General features: G+C 42.1%; 1 protein-coding gene across 5 annotated transcripts in view; it reads left to right on the forward strand.

Moving 5' to 3' along the window:
- The window catches only part of Tmem53 (transmembrane protein 53), a 30,378-nt gene that overhangs the window by 4,748 nt on the left and 11,921 nt on the right, over window positions 1–13,709 (forward strand). The window lies entirely within an intron of this gene.

Below are 13,709 nucleotides of genomic sequence, written 5' to 3' on the forward strand. Positions count from 1 at the left end.
AGAGCTTGAAGGAAGGTAATAGGTTCTACCTTTTGCATTGGAATCCTCTTGTTTTAATGACTTAGGTAAGGCTAACTGGGCATAACCTGGTTCTCCTAATGCTATTTTTTTTTTTTTTTTGGTACCAGAAATTGAACTCAGGACCCTGCGCTTGCCACACTGCTGCCATCATTGAACTGTGTGCTGGTCATCCCTGTCAATGGCTGGTCCTTCAGATCAGGGCAGCTGGCATAATTCTGGGCAGTGGGGTGTTTACACTCATGTTCTACCTGTTGATGAGCTGAGTGGAAAGTGGTTGGATTTGGAATGGTACAAGACTGAAGAGAGATACCTAGGTTTTTAATGAGGATGATCTGATACTTAATGAGCCTTTCTCCTGTCATCTAACTACAAATATTCCTTGAGTTTTAACAGAGATTTAACTTGGTGTAGGGTTAGGACTAAGAGATTTTGGCTCAAGATTATGTAGGCTAAGAGTGCTGTAGGGGCTGTTGTTTGCAGGTGGCCGAGCCAGTCCTGTGTCACTACATCTGGTTGCTTGGAGAAGTAGGCAGCTGGTTGGTTTTCCTGGCCCACGTGTTGAGTTAACACGCTAGTGGATGTTCACTGTCTTTTAACCATGTAGAGAAAAAACAGGCTTAGGTCTGGGATTCTTTTTGTTGTTGTTGTTGTTGTTTTTTGACGGAACCAGGGATTGAACTCAAGTCCTTGTGCTTGCCAGGCAAGTGCTTATTCTACTGAGGCATCTCCCCAGCCCGGGTCTGGGATTCTTGATGCTGTGGCATGCATCAGGGCCTATTTTAAGGCTTTTTTTTTTTTTTGTATTTAGTAAAGGGTCTACAGGGTCTCACTGCACAGTGCACACCACTACACTGAGTGTCACTGGCTGTCTCAGCGCGCCCTGGGCAGGGCCAGCACAACACATCAGGGATCAAACCCAGTCCCTGCGTCTGCCTAAGCAGGTATTTTAATCCATTGAGCTATCTGGCCGGCCCCTAAAGTTTTGGGTTCTATTCCAAAATGAGGTATCCATACTCAGCAGAAGCCCATCCATTCAAGAAAGCCTTCAGCTGCTGTTTAGACTGTAGAGGATCTAGATGGCAATTTGCTTCTGTTCTAGAGAACAGTAGTCTTTGGTGTTAAAATGTAACCAGATATGTCACTTTGTTGAAAAATCTTGGCCTTCTGTTGGGATACTCTGTAACCACTTTTATTAGAAAATTGAGAGTCTCTTAACAGTGTTTATTAGATAAGTCGTTGGGGTTACAAATGAGGAGGTCATATATATACTGTAATAGACCTCACTTTTTGAACTTTAAAGTCTTTCAGGTCTTGAGTTAACAAGGGGGCGCTGTCTCTAAAGCCTTGGGGCAGGACTGTCAGTCCAGGTATACTGTGGTGAAATCTTATTTGGGGATTTTCTTGTTAAAAGGCAAACGTGTATTGGAAGTTAGGATCCACAGGGAGAGAAAAGAAGGCATCTTTGAGATCAAGGCAGAGAACCACTTAGTGTCTCCTGGAATCTGTGCTGAAAGGGTATATGTATCTGTTACTAATTGGTGCATAGGTACCTACCTCTGTCTCATTGTTGGGCCTGAGGTTTTTGTCCTAGGTGCTATTCCCAGTGACTTGACCATTAGTAAAATGTGTGTGTGTGCGCGCGCACTTTTAGTTTTGTTTTGTTTGTTTTTGTTTTTTTTGTGCAGAGTCTCACTATACAGTCCAGACTCGTAGTGATCCTCCTGATTTCTGCCTCCCAAGTGCTGGGATTACAGGCACGCGCCCCCACTCCATCGCTGGCTCAGCACACCCAGGGGCGGGCCAGTGTGGCATGTGGAGCCAGGGATCAAACCCTGGTCCTTGCGCTTATCTAAGCAAGCACTTAGTCCTTAAAATGTGTGTATTATGTGCACTGCTATGGCACCAGCAACTCCGTAGCCAAAATTTATCAAAGTTTAGCCCCTGCCTAGCTTCTTTTTCTTCCTTCTCTTCTACTTTTCCTGCTTCCTTTTTTAGTATATTTGTGTCCAGCGTGGCCTCAAACTCTTGGTGATCCTCCTTCTTCAGCCTCCAAAGTGCCAGGATTCTAGGCATATGCCATATGCTTGGCCCTAGCTTCTTTTTTGAAATAATACTGTCTTCTATGAGGGTATGGATTAGGGTCCTTAAGCTGAAGTGACCTTGACAGCTCTTCCCTGGGTACTGTCATACCATGCTTAGGAATCAACTCTGGGCTGAGTTCGTATGGAAGTCAGCCTGGCTGGGTCCCTAACAACTAGGACATAGGTTGCCAGAAGTTTGAATGACAAAGTGGCCTTGAGCAGGAAGAGTATATATCTCTTCCACTTACTGGTGTGGGGTATTCTGGAACTGTTATGACAGCAGCTGAGAAAAGGAAGTCTTCCCATTGTCATTTAGAATGGGGGTAAACAGAACTGACAAGGTAACTCCTTCAAGGCCCACAACAATTTTAGAACACAGTGGAAACTCAGCCAATAAGATACTAGAATTGAGTGAGGTGCCCCAATGTCACAGAAGCTTGCCTGCTCACTTAGGGTCAATCAAGTCTCCTGCAAAATGATGAGTATATCCTCATGTGGGGATCCTGCAGGCCTCTTGAGGCACCGTTGTCTGCAGTCTGAGCATTTTTCCCTAGCCATCATGGTGGTGGTGTATGACCTCATCCATCTGGGCATGAGGCATTCTCTCCTCTAATGCTAAGGATCTTTTGTCTTCTGACAGGCTGGAGAAGGATTGGGCAGCTTTAGACTCACTGTCACTGGCACTTGAAGCACTCCAACTTGCTTTTATCACTCTTTGGGTTACCTCTGTTTCTCTTAGCACTGTGGGCTTTTATGTCTGCTATTTTCTCAGCTTTTGCTTTGCTTTTATTTTGTCACAATTATATTAAAGACTAAGCCATGTTGGCCATTTGACTTATCCCTGTTTGTGGGCCCCTTTGGAGTTCCTGGAGCATTCTCCTAATAACTAGAGCTGACTGACTAATAGGATACTGCCCTAAAATAATGTGGGCCTTCTTAGACTTTGGGTCTAAATTAGTATATTTAAGCCAGATGTGGAGCTGCTGGTTTTTCTCAGTCTTATTTGTATTTATTTTAATGAGAAAAAAAAGATAAAATAGCAATGAAGCAGTTTGAAAATAGGTTAGTATGACAGTTACAATAATTAATACTTTTTGCATATTGTTGTCTTCATAGTAGTTATTCAGAGGACAAGATGTAGACATGAGATCTTGTCTAAACAATATTAGTACAAAAACCCCCAACAATGTTAGTGTAAACCTTCTCAATGAACTAAGAGTGGCTATATATGTATCCTGTCTTGTGTATACATACATAAGTTTTTTCACAACAAAACAGTATTTTACTTATACTGTTACTTTTGCAAAGTTACATGTGACACAAGGTATCCTAGTGACTAATAGCTGACTTTAACCAGACAGGACGTTTATCTCAGAACTGAGGTAGCTTGTTTGCTTTAGGCACTGAGGTCTAGTCCTGCCTACACACATTTGATCGATTTCCTAGTTTCCATGGCTCCCAGCATATCCACCTTTTTGTTTTGTTTTGTCAAAGGTGTGTGTTCCATTACAGTTAGAGAAGCTGTATTTGGAGAAGTCTTTAAAAGACCTTTTCATACTTGATGCCAGTCCATTTCTCAGAGTCTTGAGTGATACATCAGAGCTTATTCTGTTGCTGTGCAGCAAGAAACCAGAATGAACTGGACGTCTTGCCAAGTCCGATCAAAAGCCGTTGTTAGGGTGTGGAATCCGTCAGCAATGTTTTAGATGGGCCAGGGAGTTAGCTCAGTAGAATAAGTGCTTGCCTGGGCACTTATTGTACTTACTCAAATCAAGCCCTGGTACCGCAAAAATAAATAAATAAATAAATAAATAGGAAAAAAAAAAGGCAATGGCAGTGTTATAGAGCCCTCAGAAAATCTACCTGTTTTTTTTTTTTTTTTTGTATTTTTAAATTTTTTTAAAAAATTTATGTATTTAGCAGTTTGAACTTGTAGTAATCCTCCTGTTTTCAGCCTCCCCAGTGCTGGGATTACAGGCATACACCACCATGCTCTGATTCAGTGACTGGGGGCAGGGCTGGCTCGGCATCTGGTACTGAGTATCAAACCTCGGTCCCTGTGCTTGCCTAAGCAGGTGCTTGGTTCACTGAGCTATCTCACCAGCCCTTGTTTTTTGTATTGTTGAATAGCCACAACTAAAAATGAGACTTGTTGAGAACACATTTAAACAGGAAGTCAGGGAGGATGGATGAAGCATATGGCAAATGTGTTTTATGGGCAGGAGGTGTTGTGGGAAACCTAACAGGCCTATCATTGGTTAATCTCTGACCCATTTGAGGGGATAGTAGAGCACCTCTCCTGGTAGTTCCCAAGCCTGTCAGCCCCAGGGCTGTGACCTGGTAGGGTGGAATTCCTGTCCAGCTCAGAGATTCCTCTAATAAAGCTGAACTCCTTGGGGTCCAGAAGCATCCCAGCACTACTTCCTTTTGAACCTTTGGTTCTCTTCCTATGGCAGCAACTCATCTTCTGGACAAGGAGTCTGGAGCTGGGGTGCTCTACTAGCTGGACATCTCAAGCCAATTATAAAACCCCCTGGTGTGCCTGTCTAAGAGGCGTAGTAGGCACTCACTTCTAAGAGACCTCCCCCCCGCCAAACCCTGACAATTTCTTGCATTTTTACTAGATGAAGCCACAAAAGGATATGTGTCTGGTGACAAAACTTTACAATGAAAAGTCAGGTCCAAAGAAAATTTGGTCAGCAAAAACAGGTTACACATCCTTTTAATTTAGATAGAGACCTAAACTTGGGGCCATCATTATCACAACAAAAGCAGAACCGAGCAGAATGGAGAGAGAAAACTACAGAAGTGACCCGAGGAGGAGGTAGCCATGGTCAGTTGTAGGACCCAGAGAAGAACAGTTGCCTCATCCAAGCTGCTATGAAAACATTTAAAATGCACAAGTTTTTCTTTTTGTTCCTCCTGAAAGGAAGCACAAGGCTAGTACTTTGCTTTTCAACTCTGTTTCCCCTCAGTTGAACAGACCAGAAAAGCCAAAGAATTTGAATTTGTTGATAGATGACAGCCTGGGGAGCAGGACATGCGAGGAGAACAAGAAGAGGACTAAAGTTCCCTCAAGGGAGAGAAGGAGGGAAAGTAAACTGTAAAGGGGGCTCTCTAAGTGTGCCCTCCAGGCAGTCTTGGCTACCCAGAGGGCCATTCAGTTGTACACGGTCCAAGGCATGCTGCCACCTGCATCCTGCAGAGAGCAGCAACAAGAGGCGCGCTGGGCCCATGTTTATTGGTCCCGTGAGAAACATCAAGGAAGCTGCTGGAGGACTCTTCCAGGCCAGAGCACCCTAAACCCGGTTCCCCCACTCCTGTGAGAGCTGTGAAACTTGCCGGCTGCTCACTTCTGCAGTTGCTGAAAAAGGATCTGGATCCACAATTGGTCTACTCCAAATGGTGATCAGATCAGGCATTCTCTGCAGGAATCTATCCCATGCACCAACAAGGGGGAGAGAGAGACTCCCTAACTGGAGAGTTATTGTCCTTTTTGGCTGGGCTTCTTGGCTGCTGATGTCTAGTGTTGTCTGTTGTCTCCTGGCTGGCTCACCCTGATGCTATGGGACAGGTCCAACAGATAGATTGCAGCTCTTATGTATGCTGAATGAAGGGCAGCTACATTTACTGACAATCATGGGACAATGTACACAGGGCAAGTCCATGCTGACAAAAATGTGGCATGAGCTGAAATGTGGTGTCTGGATGACAGGAAAGTAAATAGCATAGCACACAGATAAATCAGGCTTTGTGATTTTAAAAGATGTGTATGCCCGCCTAAATACTTCTCACTGGGTCTCTAGCTCAGGTTGACAGGAGCGCTTAACAGGGTGGCTGAGTCGTCTCAGTGGCCCTTTAATTTGCAAGACTTTCCCAGAGTTCATTCTGATCACACATGTATGAGATATTGCTCACCCTAGTGTAAGAACTCAAAAGAAATAAAAATTGAAAGGTATAGCATGGTTAAATGGAAAGAGAGAACTTAAGGATTAAACAATGCAGAGAGAGAAAGGAGAAAAGTTAGGAAATATGGTAGGGGCAAAACCATACATTTATTTAAATGATGGAACTTAACAAAAAAAGGGGATACAGATGAATATCCATTTTGTATCTGTGTATTCAAAGTGGTTGGGATAGATATATAGTTACATTCTCTTAATGAATAGAGGGATTTGTTCTAATGGTGTTTGTAAATAGGATATCATGTCCACATCTTGTACAGCAATTAACCACTAGGAAGAATGTATGCAATGTGTTACTTATTGAAGCTGTCCTACCAATTTGGTTTGAAACTGTCTCATTGCTATTTGTTTCTCAATAAAATTATGGAAAAAAAAACACTGAAATAAAAATAATGTCCTAAAATAAATTTTAAAGTTATAACATCCATAAAACACTAGTAGTTTTTAGGGTGAAAAAAGATTGTTGCAATGTAAATACAGATTGTTTTAACATAATACATAAAACTTGTTTTAACATAAAACATCCAATAAAAAGACTTATGTTACTATAAATATAGGATTATATTACTAAACTATAAGATCAATAAATGAATAACCTTATTATGCAATTTAAAATATAACCTGATGCCAGGCATGAAGATGTACTGTAATCCCAGCACCTAGGTGGCTGAGGCAGGAGGATGGCTGTGAGCTTTAGAGGCCAGCCCCAGCTTCATAACAAGACCTTATCTCAACAAGCTAAGTAAGCTAAATAAATAACCTGAATTTCATTATACCATTTAAGAAGTAACAGCTTTGTTATGGTTTGTGTGCAGTTGTCACCCTAAAGCCTCATGCAGTCACTGGGGTGCAGCTCTAGAGTTGGTGATGAATTCATGATCCGAGGCTGGGATTATGAGTCTGAGTACTCTGGGATTATGGGTGTGAGTGCTACACCTAGCCTGGGCAGATAGCCTGAAGGCAATATAAAGAAAGGAGAGAGACTTGCCTCTGCCACTGCTGCCACTGCTGCCACTGCTGCCACTGCTGCCACTGCTGCCACTGCTCCTCCCTTTTGCTCTTGTTTTATTGTTTTCTGCAGCCATGAACTGCTGCCCTCTGCCGTGTGGCACTCTGCCTTGGAGCCAGCCAAATATGGACTGAAACCTCCACAAACTGTGAGCTAAATAAACCTTTCCTTCCTTCAAAAAAAACATACTTTTATATGAACAAGATGGTTAAAGCGGTGGTCCTAAGAATTTCCATCAGGTTTTTGAAAATAGCAGTTAATGGGTAGAATTCTCACCCTAACTAATTCTATACACTGATATCTGTGAACTAAGCAACTGCATTGCGGACAGTAATGTGTAATAATTAAACCAAGCTTGAAATACCTGTCATTTTGATCTTCTAAATACATACTGCTTCTAATGTCATATCAATTATTGCTACACTCTCTTTAAAGTAAATGAGTATAAAAGAGTAATAAAAGAGATATAGCTCTTTTTTGTATAAAAAGAGTAATAAAAGAGATATAGCTCACATTTATGAACCTCTAACAAAATTTGGGGAAAAGGTTACTGAAGGTCAGGTCATGAGATCTAGCAGCATATACTCTTGCGTAGAGCTTCAGAGATTTCTTGGGTCTTTGTTATTTTATTTTTTGCTGCTTCTAGATCAGTGGAGGGAGTAGGTAGAGGGGAATGGCACCTGTGGTAGTGCCTGTATTTAGTGGCTGGAGGGGCAGAGTCCAGGCAGGAGGTGTGATGTGCTTTAAGTAGCACCAGGCATGCCTCAAAGACCTAGAAGAGGGCCAGCAAGATAGCTCAGTGGTCTAAAGTGCCTGCTTAGGTAGGCGCAGGGGACCATGGTTCCATCCCCAGCACCACAGGCAGTGCCAGCCCTGCCCTCAGGGCAGGCTGAGCCAGACAAAAAACAAACAAATAAAAAAACATTAAAAGACCCAGAAGAGACTCTTTTTTTTTTTAAATTTATTTATTTATTTGTTTATTTGTGTGTGTGTGTGTGTGTGTGTGTGTGTGGCCAGCTCAGCCCACCAGGGGGCGAGGCTGGCTGGCATGTGGTGCTGGGGGATTGAACCGCAGTTCCTGTACTTTGCTAAGCTTGTTCTAAGTAGGTGCTTTAGACCACTGAGCCATCTCACCAGCCCCGAAGAGACTCTTAAGACTTGATCCTTCTCTTAGGGGAATCCCAGAGACTGTCACCACTGCTGTCTTCCAGAGGATTTATTTTTCTTTTTGAATCATCATGTCTTTTCTTTCATCCATTAATAAAACCCTTCCTAAGTGCCCCTTCTATGCCAGGTGCTGTATTAGGCCCTGCATTTGAAGTCCAGACTTGATGTCCCCCTTGCAGGCCTCCTTTTCTATGATGTGTGCTATCCCTACAGTGTTGACCATGTCCATGCCCTGTCCACATGTCAGTCTGCTGGGAGCACCTTTCATTATTTTATTAATCCTCACCATCACCTTGTAAAGTGGAGTACTCCTAATCCTGTTCTATAGGCAGAGGTGTGTGTGTGTGGGGGGGGTGAGGTATCTTATCCAAAGTAATTCCAGATTTTAGGCTGAGAGCCTTACTCCAGAGCTTGTACATGCAGAATTTTCAGTTGCCATTAGGGAGGGCTGCCTAATGCCATTTCTAGGAAACAGTGAGGGACATGCACAAAGAAAGGGGTGTGCATTAAAGTATTTTTATTATAGCCCCAAATTGGAAGCAACATCATGTCCAATAACAGGAGATTGGTCACCATAAATTATGAAACATTCTACAGCTGCTCTGCAGCCACTAAAAATAATGGTGTAGAAATATATAAACTGACAGGAAAAGATGTTCACAATATATTGCTAAACGGAAGAAAGCAGATTACAAACAGTACGATTCCAATTTTATTAGGTATTCATTTTCTGCTTTTTCTATAGCTAGCATGTGTTACTTGTGAAGTAATAATAACTTCGATTTATTGAACTCTTTCTTTGCACCAGGAACCTTGCTAAGCCCTTGCTGGTCGTTACCGTGTTGAAGCCTTTGTATTATTACCCCCATTTTACAGATATGGAAATTTACATTCAGGGAACTTGCTCAAGGTTTGTTTCATAGTAATTAAGTGGCAGTGCCAGAGATTTAGAACCAGATATGGTTTTGTACAGTGCAGATTCGATACCGTGCTACTCTAGTATACTGTTATTTCAAAATGTAAATTTAAAATAAAGTAATTCACAGGCCAGCCAAATAGCTCAGTGGACTAAACCCGGGTTCGATCCCTGACCTGCCATGCGGGTCCCACCCCCGGGGTGTGCTGGGGGGCGGCACCGGATGGACCTGAGACTGAGTGTGGTGGTGCACACCTATAATTCCAGTACTTGGGAGGCTGAAAACAGGAGGATCACTATGAATCTGATCTGTGTAGTGAGACACTGTAGACCTGGTACTAAAATACACAAAAAAAGAAAAGAAAAGAAAGTAATTCAGCCGGGGAGATAGCTTAGTGTCTTAAGCACAAGGTCCTGAGTTCAATCCCTGGAACCAAATAAATAAATACATTAAATTAAATAAAGTAATTCAGCTTAAATATAGGGACAGTGAAGCTCTAGGAAGTATTTCTGGGGAGCAGAGAAAATTGAGCATCCTTTTATGCTTCACATTTTAAAAAGAAAACATAGGGTCTTTGTGTTTTGACTCTGACTTGCAAATAAAAGTATATGCCATGTTAGAGACCCGTCTGTTGTCAGCCCTCTCCTTTGTCTTCCTGGATGCCCTGGGGATATATGGAATCTAATTTATGCCTTAGTTTTATGACTTGAACTGTTGTATAATATACGAATTTGTAATTCTTGTATTTTCGGTTTCAATGTTATCTGTTAAGCAATTCTAGATGACAGGGACTCTGGGAGATTAAATTGCTTTTTGGGGGGCTCCAGAAGTGCCAGGCTCGACAACAGCACTGCAGCTCCCGGGGACATTGGCACCCTGGACTCCGCTGCCTCCCCTCACTGCTTTGACCCGATTGCCTCCTCTGTTGTGTTTCAAATAGCATTTTAATGCTGTTACGAAAGTGATGATAATTTTAAATCGCTTTATCCCCCTTTGGCGCTGCAGGTTAAATGCAGGGCCTTGTGCATGCCAGACAGTGCTCTGCCACTGGGCTCTGTTTCCAGCCCCATACTGATTTGAAAAATTAGTAAAATATAATGAAAAATAAATGGCTTTTTCTTTTTTGTTTTTGGTGGTACCAGGGATCAAACTCAGGATCTTGCACTTGCCAGGCAAGCACTTGTTCTGCTGAGCTATCTCCCCAGCCCAAGAAATGGCTTCTAATCTTAGAATTAATTACCATTAATATTTGATGCATAAAATATATTTTTATTTTATTTTTTTCAGTATTAGGAATGGAACCCAGGGATGCGCCACCTCTGAGCTTCCTTAGCCCTTTTGTATTTTTCATTTGGGGGATTTTGGTGGGGGGCACTCAGGATGCCTTCAGGGCAGGTCTGGTTTGGCTTGAAGATGAGGAGATCGAACCACAGCATCCTGAGCCTGACTGCTTTGTTTCAGCAGGCACTTAAACACCTGAGCTAATGGGCAGGCCCCCCTTTATTTTTCATTTGGAGGTAGGGTCTCATTAAGTCACTAAGTAGCCCAGGCTGGGCTGAAACTTGCTGATTGATTGTCTTGCTTCAGCCTCCCACACTGCTAACACTGCTTGGATTATCGATATGTGCTACCATACCTGGCCCCCACTGTATATATATATATATATGTTTGGTACAGAGTCTCCCTATACAGATCGAATGCGTAGAGATCCTCTTGTTTTCAGCCTCCTCAGTGCTGGGATTACAGGTGTGTACTGCCATGCCTGATTTCAGGGCTGGCACAGCATGCGGTACTGGGGGTCAAACGCAGGTCCTTGACACTTGCTAGGCAAGTGCTTAGACTGCTGAGCTGTCTCCCCAGCCTTCTATTACTATTTTTTAAAAAAGAATCAAGGCTTGTCATATACAGATAAAAATTTCCTATAATGAGTGTGATCATTATGTATACTAAAATGTACCAACAAATATAATTAATAAAAATAGATATATTACTATTTTTTTTTTAAATTGAGGAATCAAAAGTGTGGCTGTGTACACCTGTAGTTCTAGTGCTCTGTGAGGCTGAGGCATGAGGATTATAAATTTAAAGCCTAGCCCTGGCAATTTAGTGATTTAGCAAGACTCTGTCTCAAAATTTAATAATAATAATAATAATAATAATAATAATAATAATAATAATAATATAATAGAGAAAATAAAGATGGATGTACAGTTCAAGTTTTGGTGTGGACATAGGTGTTCAGCACTCTTAGGTATATAGCTGGAGGTGGAATTTCTGGGCCATACGATAACCATGTTTAATTTTTTTAAGGGACCACCAAACTTTTCCAAAGTGTCTGGCTATCCCATTTTACATCAGCAATAGCAGTGTATGAGGATTTTGAATTCAACACATCAATACTTCATATTTCAGGGCATGGTGGTGCACATCTATAATCCCAGTCCTTGAGAGGCAGAGGCAGGAGAGTCACTAAAAGGCTGAGGCCAATCTGGGCTCCATAGTGAGTGCAAGGTAGCCTGAACTACATAGAGAGGCCCTTGTCTCAAATTTTTCCCCCCATGAAAAAAAGAAAAAAAAAAAAAGAAAAAAGAAAAAACAAAACCCACCAGTAAACCAGAAAACAAAACCAGGAAAACTTACTGTTACCTGATGTTTTGGTTCTAAGCATGCTAGTAGGCATAATGTGATAACCTTATTGTGGTTTTGATTTTAATTTCCCTTATAGCTACAATGTCAAATATTTTTTCATGTACTTATTGGTTATTTGTATTTTGAAGAAATGAGTATTCAAATCCTTTTCTCACTTTGCTTCACTCCAAGAATAGTATTTTCTTTTCTTTTTCTGGAACCGGGGATTAAACTCAGGCCCTTGCACTTGCCAGGGAAGCACTTACTCCACTGAGCCATCTCCCCAACCCAAGAATAGTATTTTCATTTTATTTTTTAATAGTCTTCCTTTCTTCTTCTCTCTTTCTATCTCAGTGTCTCTGTTTCTCTCTCTCTGTCTTTCAAGACAAGGTTTTACAGCCTAGTTAGGACTGACCCTGAGCTCACCGTGTGGCCGAGCCTCTGCCTTCCAAGTGCCGTGTGCTGGATTACATGTGTGTAACATCACATCATGACCCTTCCAACTGCCTCCCCCAACCCCCAGGGCCTTTGCCCTGAGCTACATTTCTAGCCCTTGTTGTTTTGAGACCAGGTTGCTAAATTGCCCAGGCTGGTCTTGAACTTTTGATTTTTCTGCTTTCCCTTTCCAGTGTGCTGGGATTACAATGATTCTTTTTAAAATTTTATTTATTTTGGTGCTTCTGAGACAAGCTCTCACTATGCAGTTCAGGCTGGTCTTGAGCTCACTTTATAGTCCAGGCTGGTCTTGAACTTGCAACAGTTCTCCTACCTCAGCCTCCTGAGTGCGGGGATTACAAGTTTGTGCCACCACTGTAGGCTACAATGGTTGTTTTTGAAGTATAAAAGTTGTTTAACTTCATTAAAATTCCAGTTTTATCAGTTTTGTTTGTTATTCCTTGTACTTTTGATGTCACATTTAACAAACTATTGCCTAATTCAAGGTCACAAAGATTTGTCTTTTCCTAAGAGAGTGTTAGTTTTAGCTTTTACATTCACGTCTATGATCTGCTTAGTGTATTGTGGAATATTTCTATATAAGCCAATATTTTTCTTTCTTTTTTAAAAATATTTTTCTTAGAAGTAAAGTTACTCAGTCAAAAATTAGATAAGAGGGCCGGCCAAATAGCTCAGTGGATTAAAGCGCCTGCTTAGACAGATGCAGGGGCCAGGAGTTGAATCCCTGGGCCTGCTGTGCCAGCCCTGCCCCCAGGACTCACTGAGACTGCTGCTGAGACTGGGCGTGGTGGCAAGCACCTGTAATCCCAGCACTTGGGAGGCTGTAAACAGGAGGCTCACTATGAGTCTGATCTACCCAGTGAGACCCTGTACACTCTGTCCTAAATACAAAAAAAAAAAAAAAAAAAAAAAAAAAAAAAAGATAAGCGACTTTTTTGGGGGTGATGGTATTGGGGATTGAACAGAAGACTTCATAGTTTCTCTTTGACCCAGAAATTCCTCTCCCAGACATATACCCAAGGGTCTTAGTTACCTTTCTCATTGCTGAGACAAAATACTCAACAGGTAAAGTTAAAGGAGGAAAGGTGTGTTTTGTTCAGTTTGTAGAGGCTTCAGTTCTTAGTTGGCTAGATCGGAGGCATAAGGGCATTGCGAAAGAGAAACAGTTCATGGCAGGTAGAAGGCAGCAAGCAGCAAGTGACACGCAGTGCCTAAAGCAGCCCTCTTTCTGTCCCTTATATTCTGTCCAACACTCTCACCCAGGGTGGGGCCCCTGTAATCCTAGCATTGTACCATTAAGCTCAGCATCGTATCTGAATCTCAGCATCACACACACTCTATCCAGTCATCTTCTCAAGCCCCGCCTGTGAGCACATCAGGGTTTGAGAGGACATCTAGCCCCAAAGCCATAACACCAAGAGAACTGAACATCCGTGTCTACAAAACGCGTACATCATTTTTTTTT

Source organism: Octodon degus, unplaced genomic scaffold, assembly GCF_000260255.1.
Source record: "Octodon degus isolate 3935 unplaced genomic scaffold, OctDeg1.0 scaffold00107, whole genome shotgun sequence".
Taxonomy (NCBI): domain Eukaryota; kingdom Metazoa; phylum Chordata; class Mammalia; order Rodentia; family Octodontidae; genus Octodon; species Octodon degus.